The following is a 9,634-nucleotide window of genomic DNA, read 5'->3' as shown; positions in this document are numbered from 1 at the left end:
AAGAATACTGGAGTGGGTTGCCATTTTCTTCTCCAGGGGATCAAACCCATGTCTCCTGCATTGGCAGGCAGATTCTTTACCACTTGAACTACCAGGGAAGCTCATCTGACAAAGTACTGGTATGCAAAATATACAAAGAATGCTTAATACTCAACAACAGCAACAAAGTAAACAACCTCAGCAGACACCTTACAAACACATCAACGGTTACCTCACTAAAGAAGATACACAGAAGGCAAATTAGCATATGAAGAGACGTTCTGCATCATATGTCATCAGGGAAGTGCAGATTAAAACAATAACAAGATACCGGCTGTATTGGCCTTGTTCTCCGCTTTTCGGTTTTGGTGTTTGGCGGCGTCGCCCTGCTCAGTTCTGCCTCCGGCCCGCCATCTCCTTGAGACCTAACACCATGCCTTCAATTAAGTTGCAGAGTTCTGATGGAGAGATATTCGAAGTTGATGTTGAAATTACAAAACAGTCTGTGACCATCAAGACTATGTTGGAAGATTTGGGAATGGATGATGAAGGAGATGATGATCCAGTCCCCTTGCCAAATGTTAATGCAGCAGTATTAAAAAAGGTCATTCAGTGGTGCACCCGCCACAAGGATGATCCTCCTCCTCCTGAGGATGATGAGAACAAAGAAAAACAAACAGATGATATACCTGTTTGGGATCAAGAATTCCTGAAAGTTGACCAAGGGACACTCTTTGAGCTTATATTGGCAGCAAACTACTTAGACATCAAAGGTTTGCTTGATGTTACCTGCAAGACTGTTGCTAATATAATCAAGGCGAAAACTCCTGAGCAGATTTGAAAGACATTCAATATAAAAAATGATTTTACTGAAGAAGAGGAAGCTCAGGTATGCAAAGAGAACCAGTGGTGTGAGGAGAAGTGAAATTTCGTGTCTGACGCTGTAACACTGTAAGGATTAATCCAAATACTAGTTGCATTGCTTTGTTTATAATTGTTAATATTAGAAAAACAGTCAACAAATGCAGCAGCAAGTCAATTGTATTAGCAGAATGTTGTCCTCATTGCATGTGTAGTTTCAGTACAGTTCCCAAACTTAAGGCCCAGTTTCTTCTAGTATGATTGAAAGTTTCTTTTCTTTACTCTGAATAAAATTGAACTGTGGGTTCCCTATTTAAAAAAAAAAAAAAAAACAATAACAAGATACCATTGCACAGTTTTTAAAATACCCAAAATCCAAAGCACTGACAACACCAAATGCTGGCAGAGATACGGGACAGAAGGAATTCTAATTCGCTGCTGCTGCTGCTAAGTCGCTTCAGTCATGTCTGACTCTGTGCGACCCCATAGACGGCAGCCCACCAGACTCCCCCGTCCCTGGGATTCTCCAGGCAAGAACACGAGTGGGCTTCCATTTCCCTCTCCAGTGCACTGCTAGTGGAGATGAAAATGATGCAGCCACTTTGGAAAATAGTTTGGTGGGGCTTTTTCATTGCTGTTGTAAAACTAAACATACTCATATCATACAATCTTGAAATCAGTCTCTTTGGTGTCTACCAAAGGAGCTGAAAACTAATGCCCACAAAAAATACTACATACAGATGTTTACAGAAGCTTTATTCATAATTGCCAAAACTTAGAAGCAACTAAAGTGTCCTTGAGTAGATGGATTGATGAATAAACTGTGATACATCATATGATAGAACATTATTCAGCACTAAAAAGAAATAAATTATCAAGCCATGAAAATTACAGAGGAATTTTATATGTACATTACTAAGTGAAAGAAGCTAATCTGAAAGGCCAATCATATACTGTACTATTTCAACTATATGATATTCTGTAAAAGACAACACTATAGAGCCAGTAAAATGATCAGTGGTTGACAGGGGTTAGGAAAAACCGAGTGATGACTAAGTGGAATACAGAATTATTAGGCCAGTGAAACTATTCCGTATGAAGCTATAATGAAGGAAACACGTCATTATGCATTTGTCCAAACCCATAGAAGGAGGATCACCATGAGTGAACCGTAACGTGATCTATGGAATGGACTTCGGGTGATAATGATGTGTCGATGGAGGCTCATCACTGAAACAAGCGTACACTCTCATGGGTGATGTCACTAATGGGTAAGGCTTTCCCACACGTGTGGAAGAGGGGACATATGCTACATCTCTGTACCTTCTGCCCAAGACTGCAGTGAATCTAAAACTGCCCTTGAAAATAGAGCCATAAAAAGTCCAGACATAGTTAGGAATGACTTCACCCAAAATACATTGCAATAAGGGGAGAAGAGACTTTTGAATAAGGATAGGGTCACTGAATCTCTGAAAAGGACTGTTAGCTCAGTCGGTAAAGAATCTGCCGGCAGTGCAGGAGATCCAGGTTTGATCCCTGGGACTGGAAGACCTCCTGGAGAAGGAAATGGCAACCCACTCCAGTACCCTTGCCTGGAAAATCTCATGGACAGAAGAGCCTGGTGGGCTACAGTCCATGGGGGTCACAAAGAGTCGGGCACAACTGGAAACTAACACTTACTGACCACAATATCTGCAGCATCACAGAGGTTGGCAGAAAGACTTCTCCTTTATAGAAGGAGTAAATAACGGTGGGAAGGGCTGATTGTGAGAAATTCAGAGGAGCAGTAGCCTGACTGGACAACTGAGAGGGTGCTCCACGTTCCAATGCTCAAGGAAGGGCCAAGGTTCAGGAGCCTGGAGGAAGGAAAGAACCTTGAGTAAAGTTTGGTCACATCAAATCAATGGATGTTTTCTTTAGTTTGCTCAATGAGGACAAGTATTTCAACTCGTTTACTTTTAAGATAAAGAATAAGGATCAGAAGGGTATGTCTGAGCTTTTCCTAGGTCAGACGAGGGTTTCACCTTTGAGTCTCATCTAAGCCATATGGAGAAGGGTGGGTCTTGGCAGTAAGCCATTACCCAGAACACAGAAGAGTAAAGAGATTTCTTAGCCCCCCTGTTTCCTAGGAGCATGCGGCGCAGGTAAAGTTCAACACTGTTAAACTGTCCTTTATTCAAGATAAATGAATACCATTCATCACTGAACAACACAGAGTAGATAGAGAGTGAACCAGGGTCTAAGCAACAGCTTCCTGAGCACTCTTGCTGTCATTGTTCCTGCAAAAGCAGTTCAACCAGCTATTGAGGGGTGGTGACAAAGATCCATTGTTTAATGTCCTATATGGTAGGATTTTAAGAGTGGTTCCTAGAAAGAAAAATAAATATTAATATAAGATGATGTAGTAAGGAATTGAACCCTAAGGGGATCTAGCCCACTGGATTCTAAGAGGTTGATGGATAGATATACTTCAGTTTTCTAGCACTGCTCACTCAGTTTCTTGAAGCTAAGATTTCAATGCTCTTGATAATGAGCAGTCTTGGTTATATGTTGGTTTGTGACCTGAGTATAAAGGCCCAGACAGTGGCTTGTCCATGGAGAAACCCATCTCATACGTGGCTCACTGAAGTGAGAAGCCCTTCCAGATATATAGCAAGTCATCAGGCTTCAGCTCACAGAGGTTCTTCAGATCCTTGGAAAGGCCACCTAAATGGCTCATGGGAATCTGAGTGCTCAGGTTTTAGGTCTTGATGACGCCAAGTCATAGGGAAAAGAAAAAAAATTGGAAATGTTACTGAACTCAAGTTCAGCTGCTCACTACTCTTTTTTTATGTATTTTACTTGGAAGCTAATTACTTTACATTATTGTATTGGTTTTGCCATATGTTGACATGAATCTGCCCCGGGTGTACATGTGTTCCCCATCTTGAACCCCCTACCACCTCCCTCCCCATCCCATCCCTCTGGTTCATCCCAGTGCACCAGCCTCGAGCATCCTGTATCTTGCATTGAACCTGGACTGGCGATTCGTTTTGAAACATGTATATTATCATATGCTCACTACTCTTATGCCAACAATCAAGAGCCAAGTGTCAGTAGAAAGGAAAGATGCTTTATTCAGAAAAGTGGACAGTCTTGGGAGAAGATGGACTCATGTCCAGAGACCAACACTGAAGATTCTGCTCGGCCATGACAACTTTTAAAGGGATAAAGGAGAAACAATCTCAGTTAATCATTAATGTACGGGGTCAAATTTCTTGTCACTTTTTCATTACGTATAGACCTGCTGACTACTCCTGATCTTCCTTGAATGTTGTTTTGCCCACATGGAGAGTGAATCTATCTTTAACGACTTGATTCTTTATTTTACTCCTTTTAATCCTGGAAAGGAATCAACAGGTTAGACAAGACATTGAGTACATTTCATAAAGAATAAATTATGAGTTAGGTTAACTGTTGCTTAATCTTATTTTTAGGATTAAGGTTTAAAGGGAACAGAAATAAACAAGCAGGAAAGTGGGCAAAAGAGCTTTTTACAAATCCCCCCTTGTCAGACATCATTCCATTTCTATAGGATTAAGGGCAAAGGTCGATCTGGAAATTTTTCATGCTGACATAAGGAGCCATATTCTTAGAGTGGAAGATGTTGACATGGGTCTGGATCATCTCTTTGCTGACAATTTCAGTTGCCTGCTTACATATACAGGCAGCAAAGCTAAAGTGATTTTGATGCCCATAAAGATTATTATGAGCAAGAGTGTTGATCCCATTCTTTCATCAGATGCCGTCCTCAGCAGTAACGGCTCGAGCCTACACTTCTGTGACCCTGGGAGACCTGGGAGATTTCAGCTTTGCTACAAGCAAGAGTCGGGAACATAGAGGGGCCTTTGTATCTGTTCAGTTCAGTTCATTCGCTCAGTCCTGTCCGACTCTTTGCGACCCCATGAATCACAGCACGCCAGGCCTCCCAGTCCATCACCAACTCCCGGAGTTCACTCAAACTCATGTCCATCAAGTCGGTGATGCCATCCAGCCACCTCATTCTCTGTCGTCCCCTTCTCCTCCCGCCCCCAATCCCTCCCAGCATCAGAGTCTTTTCCAGTGAGTCAACTCGTCTCATGAGGTGGCCAAAGTATTGGAGTTTCTGCTTTAGCATCAGTCTTTCCAATGAACTCCCAGAACTGATCTCCTTTAGAATGCACTGGTTGGCTCTCCTTGCAGTCCAATGGACTCTCAAGAGTCTTCTCCAGCACCACAGTTCAAAAGCATCAATTCTTCGGTGATCAGCTTTCTTCACAGTCCAACTCTCACATCCATACATGACCACTGGAAAAACCATAGCCTTGACTAGACGGAACTTTGTTAGCAAGTGATGTCTCTGCTTTTTAATATGCTATCTAGGTTGGTCATAACTTTCCTTCCAAGGAGTAAGCATCTTTTAATTTCATGGCTGCAATCAGCATCCGCAGTGATTTTGGAGCCCAAAAAAAATAAAGTCTAACACTGTTTCCCCATCTATTTCCCATGAAGTGATGGGACCAGATGCCATGATCTTTGTTTTCTGAATGTTGAGCTTCAAGCCAAGCTTTTCACTCTCCTCTTTTACTTTCATCAAGACGCTTTTGAGTTCCTCTTCACTTTCTGCCATAAGGGTGGTGTCATCTGCGTATCTGAGGTTATTGATATTTCTCCCAGCAATCTTGATTCCAGCTTGTGCTTGAACCCTGGAAGCCAGCCCAGTGTTCCTCATGATGTACCCTGCATGTAAGTTAAATAAGCAGGGTGACAATATACAGCCTTGACATACTCCTTTTCCTATTTGGAACCAGTCTGTTGTTCCATGTCCAGTTCTAACTGTTGCTTCCTGACCTGCATACAGGTTTCTCAAGAGGCAGGTCAGGTGGTCTGGTATTCCCATCTCTTTCAGAATTTTCCACAGTTTCTTGTGATCCACACAGTCAAAGACTTTGTCATAGTCGATGGAGCAGAAATAGATGTTTTTCTGGAACTCTCTTGCTTTCTCCATGTTCCAGTGGATGTTGACAATTTGATCTCTGATTGCTCTGCCTTTTCTAAAACCTGCTTGAACATCTGGAAGTTCACGGTTCACATATTGCTGAAGCCTGGCTTGGAGAATTTTGAGCCTGACTTTACTAGCGTGTGAGATGAGTGCAACTGTGCGGTAGTTTGAGCATTCTTTGGCATTGCCTTTCTTTGGGATTGGAATGAAGACTGACCTTTTCCAGTCCTGTGGCCACTGCTGAGTTTTCCAAATCTGCTGGCATATTGAGTGCAGCACTTTCACAGCATCATCTTTCAGGATTTGAAATAGCTCAACTGGAATTCCATCACCTCCACTAGCTTTGTTCGTAGAGATGCTTTCTAAGGCCCACTTGACTTCACATTCCAAGATGTCTGGCTCTAGGTGAGTGATCACGCCATCGTGATCATCTTGGTCGTGAAGATCTTTTTTGTACAGTTCTTCTGTGTATTCTTGCCACCTCTTCTTAATATCTTCTGCTTCTGTTAGGTCCATACCATTTCTGTCCTTTATCAAGCCCATCTTTGCATGAAATGTTCCCTTGGTATCTCTAATTTTCTTGAAGAGATCCCTTGTTTTTGCTGTTCTGTTGTTTTCCTCTATTTCTTTGCACTGATCGCTGAGGAAGGCTTTCTTATCTCTCCTTGCTATTCTTTGGAACTCTGCATTCAGATGCTTATATCTTTCCTTTTCTCCTTTGCTTTTGGCTTCTCTTCTTTTCACAGCTATTTGTAAGGCCTTCTCAGACAGCCATTTTGCTTTTCTGCATTTCTTTTCCATGAGGATGGTCTTGGTCCCTGTCTCCTGTACAATGTCACAAACCTCCGTCCAGAGTTCATCAGGCACTCTATCTATCAAATCTAGTCCCTTAAATCTATTTCTCACTTCTACTGTATAATCATAAGGGATTTGATTTAGGTCATATCTGAATGGTCTAGTGGTTTTCCCTACTTTCTTCAATTTCAGTCTGAATTTGGCAATAAGGAGTTCATGATCTGAGCCACAGCCAGCTCCTGGTCTTATTTTGCTAGCTGTATAGAGCTTCTCCATCTTTGGCTGCAAAGAATATAATGAATCTGATTTCGGTGTTGACCATCTGGTGATGTCCATGTGTAGAGTCTTCTCTTGTGTTGTTGGAAGAAGGTGTTTGCTATGACCAGTGCGTTCTCTTGACAAAACTCTATTAGCCTTTGCCCTGCTTCATTCCGTGCTCCAAGGCCAAATTTACCTGTTACTCCAGGTGTTTCTTGACTTCCTACTTTTGCGTTCCAGTCCCCTATAATGAAAAGGACATCTTTTTTGGGTGTTAGTTCTAAAAGGTCTTGTAGGTCTTCGTAGAACCATTCAACTTCGGCTTCTTCAGCGTTACTGGTTGGGGCATAAGCTTGGATTACTGTAATATTGAATGGTTTGCCATTCTGTCATTTTTAAGACTGCATCCAAGTACTGCAATTCTGACAGAATGTGGTCCACTGGAGAAGGGAATGGCAAACCAGTATACTTGTCTTGAGAACCCCATGAACAGTATCAAAAGGCAAAATTATAGGATACTGAATGAGGAATTCCCCAGGTCGGTAGGTGCCCAGTATGCTACTGGAATCAGTGGAGAAATAACTCCAGCAAGAATGAAGGGATGCAGCCAAAGCAAAACCAATACCCAGTTGTGGATGTGACTGGTGACAGAAGCAAGGTCCGATGCTGTAAAGAGCAATATTGCATAGGAACCTGGAATGTTAGGTCCATGAATCAGGGCAAATTCAGTTCAGTTCAGTTCAGTTCAGTCGCTCAGTCGTGTCCGACTCTCCGCGACCCCATGAATCACAGCACGCCAAATTAGAAGTGGTCAAATAGGCGATGGCAAGAGTAAACGTAGACATTCTCAGAATCAATGAACTAAAATGGACTGGAATGGGTGAATTTAACTCAGATGACCATTATATCTACTATTGTGGGCAAGAATCCCTTAGAAGAAATGGAGTAGCCATCATGGTCAACAAAAGAGTCCGAAATGCAGTACTTGGATACTTTGTACCTGGGGAAGTCTTATAGGGTCTTGCTTGGTTCCAGAAATGTTAGTTTAGAAGCTTGAAGCCATATATTGGCATAAAGTAGAAGAACTGAAAATTAAGTAAGGATTGATCATTTATGCAAGGTGATGGGACACAGTTCAATTTGTAGGCAGGTAACACAGAGAGAAGGGCTTCCCTGGTGGCTCAGTAAAGAATCTGCCTACTAATGCACAATGGAAAAAGAAATGGCAACATATTGCAGTATTATTGCCTGGAGAACTCTATGAACAGAGGAGCCTGGTGGGCTACAGTCCATTGGGTCACTAATGCAGGAGACAGCAGTTTGATCCAAAGGATGGGAAGATCTCCTGGAGAAGGAAATGGCAATCCATTCCAGTATTCTTGCCTGAGAAATCCCATGGACAGAGGGGCCTGGCAGGCTACAGACCATGGGGTTGCAAAGAGTCAGACACAACTTAGCAACTAAACAACAACAACAAAAACACAGAGAGAAGTTAATTAAATCTCTGCCAGAGAAATCAGAGTTTGCATACATTTGTTGTCTGCAGTTTACAAAGAAGTTCAAAATAGCTCAAAGACAAGAAACAGTCAGAATCTGATAAGCCATAAGGGTGTGCTATTATTTTCTGCTGAAACACAAAATTCCTCTCTACACATCAAAGAGGGCTGATAACAGTACAGACTTCATGGTGTGGCCTTTGGCGAACTAAGCAGCCCAGAGCAAAAAGCATGCCAGACTTACTCTTTCACACATCTGGGTTTTGGGTTTTTTAATACAAAGATTATATTTGCCCATTTCCTACTATTCAAGATAAACTCTGTTAGTAATTTAGTTTACTTCTTTTAAAACTGCATTTATTTGCATAAAAATATACAAGCCCAAATGCCTAATAATCAGAGAATAAATAATCAAATGGTTTGTCCACCCAGTGGTGTCATGAATGGTAGCCAAGACCGTCTAAAACTGGTTTTAATGATGTATAAATACATCATAATACATTAGCTTTTAAAAAACATAAAATTGCACTGCCAAATGTTAGTATAGATAGATGACAGATTAGATAGATGATAAATAGATGGATTTATAGATGGATAAATAGGTAGATTATTTTATCTGTTTAAAAATACCAGAAAGGACACTTGCTATATCTTTAGATGTTCTGCATCCTCTCTTACTCAATAATATTTTCTGAGTGTCTCCACAAAGAGTCCTTGAGAAGATACTCTTACAGTTATAGCATAAGACATATTTCCTCTATGTAATTTTTCTGTTAACCTCTGACTCTCTCATGGAGAATTATGTGGTAGTAGGTGGAACATTAATTTGGCAAGTACAGACAGCATGGACCCAAATAAATCTTCCTTTGAGACAAAGAAGTGTCCAGACCACAAATGCAATGACCAACCGAGGACAAGATGCGAGAACTAATACAGGGAAAATGGGCTAGTGGGAACATGAGGGAGACATTCGTATTGTTCTCCAGGGTTTGGAATGAACCAGTCTGAAGGAATGAGGTTCTTCTCTCACCTCAGAGGTGAACTAGAAAATCAGAGTGGTCCTTCTTCCATTCCTACTCTTTAAGGATTAATGCTACTGTCTAATTCAACTAACCTCAATACTTTGGCCACCTCATGCAACGAGTTGACTCACTGGAAAAGACTCTGATGCTGGGAGGGATTGGGGGTGGGAGGAGATGGGGACAACAGAGAATGAGATGGCTGG

The 9,634-nt window shown here is 41.7% G+C and overlaps 1 pseudogene; it reads left to right on the top strand.

Moving 5' to 3' along the window:
- The first annotated feature begins 333 nt into the window (after window positions 1-333).
- On the top strand, window positions 334-1,138 carry LOC129549466 (S-phase kinase-associated protein 1 pseudogene; annotated as a pseudogene).
- The last annotated feature ends 8,496 nt before the right edge of the window (window positions 1,139-9,634 follow it).

The sequence above is a fragment of the Moschus berezovskii genome, chromosome 26 (assembly GCF_049115385.1).
Source record: "Moschus berezovskii isolate FMDL1 chromosome 26, NW_MosBer_1.0, whole genome shotgun sequence".
NCBI classification, from domain to species: Eukaryota; Metazoa; Chordata; class Mammalia; order Artiodactyla; family Moschidae; genus Moschus; species Moschus berezovskii.
This window is presented reverse-complemented; position numbering and strand designations above follow the sequence as displayed.